This window comes from Marmota flaviventris, chromosome 17 (assembly GCF_047511675.1).
Source record: "Marmota flaviventris isolate mMarFla1 chromosome 17, mMarFla1.hap1, whole genome shotgun sequence".
NCBI lineage: Eukaryota > Metazoa > Chordata > Mammalia > Rodentia > Sciuridae > Marmota > Marmota flaviventris.
In genome coordinates this window covers 63,205,626-63,219,430 of record NC_092514.1, presented here as the reverse complement: position 1 = coordinate 63,219,430, position 13,805 = coordinate 63,205,626, and the positions used below count along the sequence as shown (strand labels likewise).

Here is a 13,805-nt window from a genome sequence, read left to right as displayed (position 1 = left end):
CAGATACTCATATTATAAAGAACACATAATTTTGCCAAGAAGCACAACAAGAAAGACCTCAAGAGATTCAAGGCTGGGGATGTAGCTCAGTTGTTGAGCACTTGCCTCACATGCATGAGGCACTGGATTGAATCCTCAGCACCACATAAATGAATGAATGAATGAATGAATGAATGAATGAATGAAATGAAATGAATAAAACAAAGATATTGTGTCCATATACAAATAAAAAAAAAATGTTAAAAAAAAAAAAGGTTCAGGCCAACATTTCCAAGGCAACAAGGAAGAATCTCTAAGGAGGCCAACAAGGTGCTCATTAAGTCCAAAGCAATCAAACACAATATCTTAAAAGGTACAAGTCCTAAATTGAACGTCGCCTGTATCATCTATCACAGTCTCTGGAAATATGGTAAAATCTATACTGTCCATAGTACCAGGTTTTGGCAACTAAAGGCCAGTAGTGAGGACAAGACAATGTACAAGGGTCCACAAAGTCCCCCCCAGCAAAAGATTCCAAAATAAAAGACTTTTGTCTATCAACTTTGAGGATCAAAGAACCATGCAAATTTTAGACTGCTGTTCACAGGGGTGGGCAATCTCCTAATGCCATTTTGAACAAATACCAATACAACATCCCTCAACTATCCCTAAAAGAGAGTAATAATAATAATTTTAATCTTAAAATTTGGTCAATAAAATATTACCATTTTAATGCTCCTGTCTCCTTGGAATAAACCTGCTGGATCATGATCTTATCTTTTAAATATACTGCTGAATTTATTTTGCTAATATTTAATTTAGAATGTTTGCTTCTCTGGTCATAAGACTGGAATAATGCTTAAAATAATAAAAAAATCAACATCCATCATTTAGGTAGGAACAGAATAAATTATGGTGAAGTATGCTTTGATATATTCAGCTTTTCAAAATTAATTAAAAGTCATGATATACTTTTAAGTGAATAATGCAAGTTACTAAGCAATGTAAATAATATGATCCCCAGTGTAACTAAAAACAACTGTATATGTGTGTATATATGATTATATGTTCTTGAGAAAAGAGAAAAACATTGAAAAATACTCATTAAAGTGTTCAATCCCTATTACTGGGGAAAAATAATACAAAGCAGGAATTTGTCAAACAGTGTCTGGATTTTAAGTTTATGGTTATTAAAAGACTTTCTAAGCTCTTCTCTTATCAAATCTTTCATAAGAGAAAATTTGAGGATACAAATAAATCAGTACTCAAACTACCATGGGTTTTATAAATGCCTTGCAATGCTGAAAGGAGAAAAAAATAAGAAAGAAAAGCTGGACTGACAATACCAGTAAAAATTCATGAGGCAGTGTTGGGTGAAGCACACATCAAAAAAGAGAAATCTAGAACACAATTCAAAGTCTAATAAAAAAATCATCATTTATTAAGTACTAATTGTCATTTCATCATCATGAAAACCCTGCAAGATAAGTTTCTGGCCCTTCACAATAAATAAGTGACAGCAGTAATTCAAACCCATTTTTATGATTCAAAATTCATACATTCATGTTTTTTCTATTATACAATTGGTCTTCTCTTTTTTAAACTTTTTTATTTTTTCATTACTTATACATGACAGTAGAATGCATTTATGCACTCTGATATATCATACATAGATGGGATATAATTTCTCATTTTTCTAAGTGTACATGTTGTAGAATCATATTGATCATGGAGAATATCATGCTAAGCGAAATAAGCCAATCCAAAAAACCAAAAGCCGAATATTTTTTCTAATATCCCAAAGTTAATTCACAATACAGCAGGGGCACTAGATTAGGTAGAGGGAAATGAAGGGAGGGGAGGGGAGGGGATGAGGGGATAGGAGAGACAGTAGAATGAAACGGATATTATTACTTCATGTATATATGTGACTGCATGACCAATATGGGATAGATTCAAATTTAAAAGCTTCTTCTCAGCAAAGGAAACAATAACATGAGAGAGCCTAGACTGGAAGAAAATCTTTACCACATGCACCTCCGATAAAGCATTAATTTCCAGATATATAAAGAATTCAAAACACCAAAAAAATAAATAACCCAATCAATAAATGGGCTAAGGAACTGAACATACACTTCACATAAGAAGACAATCAATCAACAAATATATGAAAAAGTGTTCAACATCTCTAGCAATTTCTCTAGAGAAATGCAAATCAAAACTATACTGAGATTTCATCTTGCTCCTGTCAGAATGGCAATCATCAAGAATACAGGCAACAAGAAATGTTGGAAAGAATGTGGGGAAAAAGTACACTCATACATTGCTGGTGGGACTGCAAATTGGTGCAACTATTATGGAAAGCAGCATGTAGATACCTCAGAAAACTGGGAATGAATCTACCATTTGACCCAGCTATCCCACTCCTTGATCTATACCCAAAGGACTTAAAATCAGCATACTACAGTAATGCAGCCATGTCAATGTTTATAGCAGCTCAATTCACAATAGCTAAACTATGGAACCAACCTATAGGTGTCCTTCATAGATGAATGGATAAAGAAAGTGTGATATACATATATTTTTTCATTCATTGGTCTCCACTTTATAGAAACTCAAAGCTTCTTACGACTGAACACAGTATTGGCATTCTATAATATAGGAATGTCTGAATAACAACTTCCAAAGGAAGTCTGTCTTCTTAAAACTCTAAAAAGAAAGAGCTTAGATACTGATGCTGAAGCAGGATTGGTATATATGTGGTTGTTTGGTTATTTGTTTATGTGCTTTAGTAAGTCTTGATTCCATGGGTCCACAAAAGCTAATTACCTTCTTTCACCCTAATTCATAATCTTAGGGACCCTAACAGGATTCCATGGAATTTGAACAGAAATAGAATTCTATAATACAACAAATCTCTCTCAAGCATCCATAGCTGATTAGCTTTGCCTTATCAAATTTCAGCAACCAGAGCTAGAAATTGTGAGACACTCCCCCTTCCCAGTACAAGATTAAGAACAAAGGGCTAAGAAGAGACTGCCTTCATTTAGGTAGAGGATATTTACTGAGATCTGAAGCAGATTCTCCAAACCTAAAATGACTAAATCACAATATCTACATACCCACTCTCATCTCCAAGTTTCATAAATGTAATCTACTTAAAAAACTGACCTATAGGTGGAGAAAAGGGGATTCCATGGCAATAAAAAACTGGTGCCGTATTTCTTCTTGTTGTCAATCTTTGTGATCAAATATGTCATTATAAGACAATGCTAGATGGTATTTAAGAAAAGGAAGTAATAAGCATGGCTACCTGGTCTAAGGATGCATGTGAAATAACTAATTTTCCATTATTACTGTTTATATGTGTTTTTCCTTGTGAATTTTATGTCTGTAATACTTGCTGATGTTTATAAATGAACATATAAGTCATTACATTCCTTCTCAAAACGTCTTTGCCAAATAAAGAAAACAGTAAAACTTATCAACATTGGCTAGTAAAACTTTAGAAAAGTGGAAAATAATAATACTATACTACATAATTTTTAAAACTATATTTCCCCCAAAGTAGAAGAAATACTTAGAACATAAAATTCTGAATTCAATTTTAACTTTTATTTATGGAAGAAAATTTTCACCCTCAAGTCAAATACAACAAAATTTGTACCTAATAGGTGGTCAATAAATATCAAGTGAGTGAATATGTTAATATACTCCATAAAAATCCCCCAATTTTTCCAACATAAGTACTCCAACAACTCATACTTTACACATAGTATCTGTGTAACAAGCTAATATACAAAATCCAGGTATATAAAAGTATAACAACAACCTTTTTTGTGCAAAATACGTGATAGACTGAAATTTGACTAAAGAAAAATGTTCTTACATGCTGTGCTCCAAACCTCTTACAAGGGATACTTCTTTGAAAAAGGAATAGAATCTAATAACACACTTTGTCAGAAACTGAATTCTTCAGAGGTAGACATAATAAGAGTATTGTATCATCACGGGGCTCAATAGGGGTCTGTCAGATAAATCTATACTAAGGCAAGGTGACCAATTTTCTCTTAATAAATAAATGCAATTATTCCCTGCAAAAGCCTTCAAAGGACAAGGTGTAGCTACAGCTCATAATATTCAATAAGTACTTAATGAGCACAGACTGTGTAATAGACCAAGAACCAGCAAACTTTTTCTGTAAAGAGCCAAATAGTAAATATTTAGGCTTTGCAGGCCATATGGTCTCTATGGCAACTACTCAAGTCTGCTGTTGTACCCCCAAACAGCCATAGTCAATATATAAACAAATGAGCATGGCTAGGTTCCAATAAAACTGTGTGTGTTTCACACAGAAACCTGAATTTCCTGTAATTTTCACATGACACAAAGTATTATTTTTTTAAAAAAAAATTTTAGTTGTAGATGGACAGAATACCTTTATTTTATTTATTTATTTTTATGTGGTGCTGAGGATCAAACCCAGTGCCTCGCATATACCAGGCAGGCCCTCCACCACTGAACCACACCCCCAGCTCCAGTATTCTTTTGATTTTGTTTTTCATTGAAAAATGTAAAAACCAGTCTTAACTTGCAGGCCATACCAAAACAGATAATGGACTGAATGTGGCCCATGGTTTGCCAACCCTGCAATATACAAAGAAAATAATTAGGCTAAAGTTCACGCAGAGAACCTTTTTTTTTTTTTTTTAATTTTTTATTGTTGGTTGTGATGCAGAGAACCTTTTAATCTTCCTCTTAACATCCCAGAAAACATAAAAAAGAACAAAACCTGATTTATTTTTAGGGTCATTGTTAATTACAGTCTAGGAGTTACTCTGAATAATATTTTAGATGGTATATACACACACCTATACAAAGATAAATGCATATATGCATATTTCTCTAAATCCATCTCCTAATGCCTAGAATTTCTCCAATTCAATGAGAGATGAGGTTTCAATGGCATAACTGATATAACTGTCAATAATCTTTACTCAATAAATAAATAATGAGTACTACTATATACTAACTATCCTGGTGTTGAAAATTACCAGATGCAAAGGTAGAGGATAACATGTCCAAGCCCAACTCAGGGAGTAAGCAAACCTTCTTCACTAAAAAGTTAACTATTTGGTCCAACCCATAATTGTTGAGAAAAAAATGCCCAGAGAACAAAGGAGAAGAGAGGAATGGTTCCCGAAAAGAGGACTTCATATAAAAAATTATGAAAATGTAAGAGAACATTATATTTTGAAGGAAGCACAGGTAATTCAGAATTACTGAGGAACAGCTCTGAAGATAAAATGACACGTAATGAGTCTAAAGAGGAAGCAGGGAAATGACTATGAAGGACCTTACATAGTTTGCTAAGGAGTTTCCATTTTATCTATTCAGTAATGAGAAACCACTGAAAGATTCTGAAGAGTAACATTATCAGCTGACCATTTAAACAGCTCACTCTGGCAGCAATGTGGAGGTATGTATGAAAGAAAGGGACATAAATTTGGCATAAAGAGTAAAAGTGTCTATGAAGCAAATGGATTTTTTAAAAATCCATCAAAAAGTTACTGACTGTAACACAACTGCTTACTTTAGATAACTGACATGAGACTGTCTCAAGTTTTGATTAAAAAAGAAAGCCATTTGAGAGGTGGAGAAAAGAATAAAGAAAAGCCATGATTATGACTAACACCAACTTAATTATTTTGCCACTTAAACTTAGTCATGTTTACTTTCAACTATTTCGAGGGCAAACAGAAGCTGAACATTACAAGATACCTGTGTAACATGTGGCCCCTAAGAAAGCAATTTATCTGACACCTGTAACATCTGCAAACAGCTTTTACAGATTTATGAAGATTTTTTAAAAATAAACTGACCTGAACTGGGAATGTAGTTCAGTGGCAGAGCACTTGCCTAGCATGCATGAGGCCTTGGATTAAATCCCCAGCACTGCAAAAAATACAATACAATAAAATAAAATAAAATGACCTAATGAAATAAATTTGCTTCCAAATAATATAATTACTTTGAGCTTCTCATAATAAGAAAGGTGCCTACCAGAAATTTTTCACTTACTGCATCCTCAATCTGCTTTAGCCTTCTAAAACTCAAGATACAAATTTCTTATTCTTCATTTAACATAACCTTGAATCTTAAATATTTAAAGTAAAATAACTTCTAAAGAAAGAGAAAGGATCACTGAGTCAAGAAATACAGCTCTATGTTCTTAATCTTTTAACACTGATTTCCATGACTTTTTAAAGAGATTCCTCAGGGACACTTACTACTCATCACTATATATACATCTCCTCACTCATCTTTTTTTTTTTTTTAATCTTAAACAATTTTCATCTGATAAGTTACCACAAAAGATGCTATTCAAGTAAATCAAGTAATAATTCTCATATTATTACAGTGAAGTCTAAGCTCTTTTATTCAGCACATTTATGTAATATCTTCCCTTCAAATAATAACAGTATTTGATGATTACAGGCACATAAAACAAATATGACAATGCTAATTATCAGTTCATTCAGAGAAAACAGAAGTGTCCAAATAATTAAACTAGCTTCCAATATATGTTACCTTGATCAGACTAGCACTAGAAAAGTAAACAGTCGTGCATAAAAGCTTGTTATAGCTCCTTGAAATAAAATCTGGATACTGTCAACAAAAATATTCCAGCTAACATGTGTGATTCTGGGTAAATGTAATCCAATGTAATTCAACAAGTATGCCCAATCAGTAACTGATTTAATTTTAAGTTTATTGCAAGAGGAATATGACAAGGAGAGAATTTTATGCATTTCTTTTATGTACACTTATTCTATCATATATCCAATAGGCATCAACTGCCCTAATATGCCCCACTTGGAACTACCAGATTAGTACATTCCTTTCTAGAGTCTACATGTCTTTCCTTAAAATAATCCATACAGACTCATTTAGAAAATATTTAAAAGAACAAAGGCACTTATGGAGAAGACAGGGAAAAGGAGAACTAGCATGGAAGAGTCAAGAATCAATGATAGGAGAGGGAAGAATATGTTTAACAATGGCAGTAAATTTGTATGATAAACCTGGAAAATCAAATTAGGTTTTACAAGTAAAGTATTCTAAAATGAACTACCAATCATTACAAATACATAGTATGGTCTAAGTCTACATTCAACTTATTAAGTATACTTAAGTATATAAACATATATCCTGAATAAATTTTAGCCATAATCAATAGATTATATTGAATTCTCATAATATCAACATGTAGAAAAAATAAAAGTGTTTGGCTACAAGAGACAAATGATTCACAGTATAAAAAGGTTTCTATAGAATAGACTGGCAGCAACAGTTCAGCTAAAAGAAAAAATAATTATTATAATTGTGAGAGGTAATGTTCGATTTCTTAAAATGGGTAAAGGATGAGTGTTGGCTGTATTCTTTATAGCTTACTCATCTTTACAAATATTATTTCTTTTTTTATTTGTTTCAATTAGTTACACATGACAGTACAATGATCTTGACATATCATACATTTGAATCAGATGGGATATAATTTCTCATTTTTCTGAGTGTACAGGTTGCAGAATTACATTGGTCATGCAGTCACGTATATACCCACAGCAATAATAATGTCTATTTTATTCTACAAATATTATTTCTTATATAGTCGATATCTACAAAACAATGTTTAAGTGTTAAAAATCTGAGCAAACATTCGTTTGTGAAAGAGTTAAATATATACAACCATCCAATCAATTTTTGCTAACTACTTTTTAAAATAAAGATAATAAAAATGTGAGGAGGCCAGAGAAATAAAAATTTCTCCTTAATTTTCCTGAAGAAAATTAACTGTAAAGGTTTACTGGTGCTTTTAAAGAAATCATGTGTTTTCTGTCACACTGCTTCAAAGTAACTTTTTATGCTAAAGTTCCTTCCAAAACCAAACACCCTCACAAATATTTCCTCAACCACATAAAAAGTACTGACACTCCTCCATTCATAATCCCACAAATAAATTTAAAAACAAATTCCTAAAGAGAATGTTCATACTATAAATAATAATATTTTGTATATAGGCTTAACATTTATGTGAATTTTACTAGGTTTATCCATATCTTTACTTTTTATTCTATGGAGTGCACATGCATTTTAATTATTCCTTGTCAGTACTAATTTGAGTGAAAAGACAATATAGAGTAATGGTGAAGAACAGAGAGTCTGGAGCCAGAATTCCTAAATTGAAACCCAGCTAGGTGCTGTGGATATAGCTCAGTGGAAGAGTGCTTGCCTAGCATGTATGAAGCACTAGGTTCAATCCCCAGTACACATAAAAATAAATAAATACATCTACAACTAAAGGAAAAAAAAAGAAACAAAACCCAGCTCTTCCACTTCTTGGCTATATAATCTTGGACAAGTTATTTAACCTATGTTTCAATTTCTCATCTACAAGAAAAAAATAACAGTGGGTACCTCATAAAATTATGGAACTGATTAAAACAATGTACAACAGGGCAAGCACAGAGTAGGTGATAAAAAGTGTGAACTATTACTACTGGTAGCAATACCCTGCCTTCCTGAACACTAAAAACATTCTCAGCAATTTGAATTACTGACTAAAATCAGATACTTAAATTAAAAATAGTCATTAAATCTGAGGACTGATTAACAATATGTTTAAATCCTTGAAATTCATAAGAGAATAGGTAATTAATAATCTACATAACCAATCTATAAAAAACAATCTGAAAGGACTGGTTCCCAAAAGTGCAACTATCCATTTCTTCCCTTACACAAGGGGGCAGTGATAACAAGAAAAGAATGGGACTCTGCAATACCTCTTCCTACAGACAGTAGGGGGTGGCAGTACATATGGCTTACAGTCAGAACAAAACAGGAAGACCCAACAGAACTGCTCTTTATTCTTCTCTGGCCCTCTCATCTCTTCTTTAGCCTCAACAGAGCCTCAAGGTAAGGGACGTATCTACAGAAAAGACTAAAACCCAAAATTAATCAGCAGGGAAAATCCAATTTTGTCTTTAAAGCAAATGATCTTCAATGGCTGAATTTGGAAGCAGAAGAAAGCCAATCAGTATGAATTTTCAGATTATCTGACAAATTACTATAATAAGAACAACATTCAGCAAGAAATTCAATTTCTCCATAAGAATTATAATATACCAACATCTCATCAATAATTAATCCTAATGAACACATCCTGATATTTCTGCTTTTGTTTCATAGTATACATTGTATGTATACATGTTACATTAAATAGCTCATCTAGCTGCCTTTTGTTACTTCTGAAATTCCAGCTATGTTCTAACAATCCTCTCAAAACCCAGATGTTCTTAAATGGAAGTCACAATGTTTTGCAGCATCTGAGTAATTTCATATATATGTATATGTTCATATATATATGTATATGTCGATGGGTGGGGGGACAGGAAGGAAGAGAAAAGGAATATTTAATGTTTTTTTGTTTTGTTTTGTGTGTGTGTGTGTGTGTTTGCATTCCTAAGATGATCTACCTGGAAAATACTGCAAGAAGCACTCCACTGACAGTGTCCATGTTGTTGCTTTTTTATGCCAATTTACAGTATTCAATTCTCTTATTTCACCATCCCAACACTCAGAATACAGAACAATATTTCACTACTGCCATTCTTTGTAATTAACTATTGCAATAGCTTTTGGCTCCAACCCCTCAAAATGCCTGAAAATTTATCCCTTTTGTTCAACCATATTGTTTTGTTTTCCTCGTTCCAGTTATTTTCACCTGTGTAAAAATCAAGGCAAGGGCCCAGATGAAAAATATTCCCTTTGCCTAATCATCTTGAACTCACAATTATGGTCAAGATGTTTGGTTTGTTTTGTGGGTTTTTTTGTTTCTTGGGTCCCCCCCCCCTTTTCTTTTCCTGGAAAGGAGCACAGAAGAGAGTAAAAGACACCAAATCTTCCTAATGTTAATTATCATTGTTTATGTTTTGTGAAAACCATTTTAAACATCCCACACCTGGAACAGAAGACAGGATACAATTGTATCAGTGCTTGCGCCCTGACATTATTTTAGCCCTATTTTTTCTTTCCTATCTCATCTCACAATCAAACACAATTTGCTTTTTGCTTTCACGTGGGCACTTGTCCCTATTTTTAAAACAAAAACAAAAAACAAACAAACAAACAAAAAACTCTCATAGCTCCTCTGGATTTCCTGTGGTAAAATATCTAGCAATGAACCCTATTAATCTTTTATTGTACTACACCTCCTTTCCCAGAGGAATTATTAATATCACTTCGATCATGAATTTCAACGCCCCATAGGCCAGCCCATCCTGTGCCTTACCTGACACATTTCACAACTACTTTTATGCTGCATTCTGGGGGCACATTTTGCAACTCGTTCCGCACGACATTCCCTGCCACGTTTAGCAATCTGCCTCGCATCTATCTTATCTTGGTCCCCGTCATCCAAAGACTGTCAGGTACCAAATTCCAAGACACCTTCGGTGACAGCGAAGTGGCCCACCCCGGACCCATCTGGAGGCCCCCTCAGTGCCACATTGGCAAGATCCTTCCCCACCTTGGACACTCAAGGCACTTCGCTGCCCATTTCTCTGCCTCCCCTCTTGCCCCCGCCCCTCTCCCTGGAGCTGGGGCGTCGGAGGCGAACGCCCCAGTCACCGTAGCGACCTTTCCTCTCCCGGCTCCCCGGTCCCTTACCTGCGGCTCTGAGGGGCTCGCTGAACCTCTGGGTCAAGCCCCAGACCCCGAAGTCTCTGGTGAGAACCACGCAGCGCGTCCGCGCCGCCCGCGATTCCCCGGAGCACCTCGCTGCCCTCCGACGCCCCGCCGTGGGTCTGCGCCCGGGAACGGCGCGGCGCGGCCTCGCGGCCGGCGAGCGCAGCCCGCGGCGGTCCTCCTGTCAGCCACGGCGCGGGGGCAGGCTCTAGCCCCTCAGCTCCGCGGCGGCGGCGGGCGCCTTGCTCCGCCTAGCGCGCGGCACAGCCGGGAGGTGAGCGCGAGGGGGATGGGAACGGGGGTGGGGCCGCCCGGAGGAGGCGCGGAGGGCGGCGGCGGCGGCAGGGCAGCGCCGGCGGCCCCGGGCCCTGCGCTCCGTGCGCTTTCAGCTTGCCTCGCCGGGCAAGCGGCTCGCGCGAGGCGGCTGTGCCAGCGGGCCCCGCCGAAGCAGCGCGCCTAGCAACCCGCGCCGGACCGACCGCTCTCTAGCGCCGCCGCCGCGCCGGGGGCGTCGCACCCTCCGAGGCCGCCCGCAGCCCCGCCCCCTCCGGGCCGGGTGGGGAGGAGCGCGAGCGCGGAGGGAGAGCGCGTGCGTGGGGGCGCGTGCGTGGTGGAGCGCGCGCGCCCCCGCCCCCTGCCCCTCCACAGTTTGAGGGTAGGGAACGGCTGGAAGAGGGAGGGGAGAGTAAACCCCCTTCTGGGCGGAGAGATGTGCCTTTCGCGCTCCAGGATGTCTAGGCATTTCTCGCTTCCTCAGGGGGCTTTGACTGGTGGGGTCGATGGCTTTCGGTGGGGAAGAGGAGAGGAAACTCAATAGCTGACAAGGCCCTGCAGGGTTAAGCTCCGCCCCCAGGGATGATGTCACTCTCGAGGTGGCCGGCGCTGTCACGTGCGCCAACTTCAGGGCCTGACCTGCTCTTTCCTGGCCAGAACGTTCCTCAAGACTTCCCCCACTTCATCACTTTTAGGCACATGTCACTCCTAGAATCATCGAAACCAACAAGTGTCAGTTATTTTTCCCCTGATTCTCAGCTTCAAAATGCCACAGTTGTCTGTGATGGGAAACAGAATGAGGACCAAATGGAGGGAAGCAATGTTGGGGGGATGGAGAGAGAAGACGAAAACTGTTATCTAGATTATTTGCCGAAAATTCAGCAACCATAGCTTACAAGCCTGAAGTAAAGTTGTTAACACTGCTTTTGTCACTGCCAGGGTAGATAAGAAGTAATGTGGTTTTAAGAGCTAACCAGCAAGGAAAGGAAAGACACATTAAAGCCTCACTGAACAAAATTTAAGTTGTATTTGTCAACTCAACCCTACCCCAGGGAGACCTCCTTATGTTTATTCTTCCTTTCCTTCAAATCAAGAAACACCCAGTCAACTTTGCAAGATATTTGGAACATTTTTTTTCCATGTGCCCTAAGAAAATGTAAAGCAATCATTACTGCATAGTCTGCCTGACTGATCTTCCCTTCCATAAAATGAGATGACCTTTCATGGTCATCCACTTCCTAATGAGTAGCCATGATTGTAAATAGATGCACACATTACATCAATCAAGAAAGCTGTGTCCGTGGAGTTTCTAAGGGAGGGAGATTGGCTGGTTTGAAAACAACCCATCTGAATTTACCCCATCTGTAGCACTTCATTCTGAATTTCTTTTTTTACCCCAGTTGATTCAAATGTATGATACGTCAAGATCAATGTACTGTCATATGTAACTAATAAAAAATTAAAAAGTTAATTTAAATTTTCAATTAGTATTAATTTTAGAACAATACAAGAAATTAAATATGAATCCATGCCGAACAGCTAGTCTCTACCACATTGAATGCTTGAAAAGTTAGCTTTAACTACTGCTAGCATGATAAGGTGAATGACTGACATATGGAATCTTTTGGTGGTAACTCCAAAGAGTTAGATTAATCCAACTAAAACTTATCAACCTATGGTGACAGAGACAAGGTAGTGACTATTTAGGAGGTAAATGACTGAGGAGGGCTAGGAGGGGGCCTTCTGGTTTGCTGAAAATGTAAACTATGACCTAGCTAATGGTTACAAAGGGATAAGCTAAGGGCACTTTACCAGTGAGCTACATCCCAGCCTTTTTTATTTCGAGACAGGGTCCTGATGAATTGTCTAGGCTGGTCTCAAACTTGCAATCCTCCTCTCTCAGCCTCCCAAGTCACTGGAATTACAGGTGTGCCCCAGGAAACCTGGCTCCTTCATCTCTCACACACATTTTAACACACATTTTGTTTTAACGTACAGTTTTACACACAAAGAAGCATTACAATGCCATCACCACTGGAACCAGAAAGCTTAGATTTGATCAGTGTCACCCACCACTTAAGCTATGTGACCTTGAGCAAGTCTCTGAACCTTATCACCATCTATCTAATGTGGGTGGTGATACCTCATAGGATGCTGATAAAGATTAAACCAAATTTTGGCAAATATTTAGCTCTGAGCATGGCACACAATAAAGTGCTCAGGAAACAATAGCGATTATTATGTTATTCTTCTTACACTTGAATTTAACCTCTTTAATTCTCCTCTGGTCTTTTTTATTTATTTATTTATTTATTTTTAAGATTACTTTGTATCTAAGCCTTTCCCTGTGAGTTCCACTAAGGCTAATAACATTCTTTCCCTGGAGAAATAACAAAAGGCAGTCAGGGGTGTAATACGTTGCTTTTCAAACTATTTCAGGTGGCAGCACCCAGAAATTATGGTGTTCATTGTAAAGCACCATGAAATATTGATAGATTTAATTCTGCCATATGGACTTGACACAATTTTACCAGCACTAGATCTGGCCCAATTGTGTTTATGCAGATTGCCACATATTTTTAAAATAATGTTATTTTTAAGAAATGATGTCTGTGTTTTTCTTTTTAGGTTTGTTTGCAACTTTTTCCACAAAGTAGGAAGTACCAAAAGCTTAATAATAATTCACAAAATGAAATGTTTAAACCCATTTTCCTGAAAATTAGGAAAGCACTGTAATCATCCAATTTCAGCAGCAGAGTTCATTATTGGATTTCCCCATAGTAAGCTTTGATAACCATGATCCACAG

The 13,805-nt window shown here is 37.2% G+C and overlaps 1 protein-coding gene across 4 annotated transcripts in view; it reads right to left on the bottom strand.

Moving 5' to 3' along the window:
• Tanc2 (tetratricopeptide repeat, ankyrin repeat and coiled-coil containing 2) overlaps nt 1-10,848 on the bottom strand; it is a 444,589-nt gene extending 433,741 nt beyond the window's left edge. For 3 of the 4 annotated variants that reach the window (XM_071603168.1, XM_071603166.1, XM_027946338.2), the window contains exon 1: nt 10,708-10,848. The gene's annotated coding sequence lies outside the window, so the exon portion shown is untranslated. Of the gene's footprint in view, nt 1-5,861; nt 5,939-10,707 lie in introns of those variants that run through there. The other variant, XM_071603167.1, reaches the window with a different exon arrangement.
• Between the last annotated feature and the right edge of the window lie 2,957 nt (nt 10,849-13,805).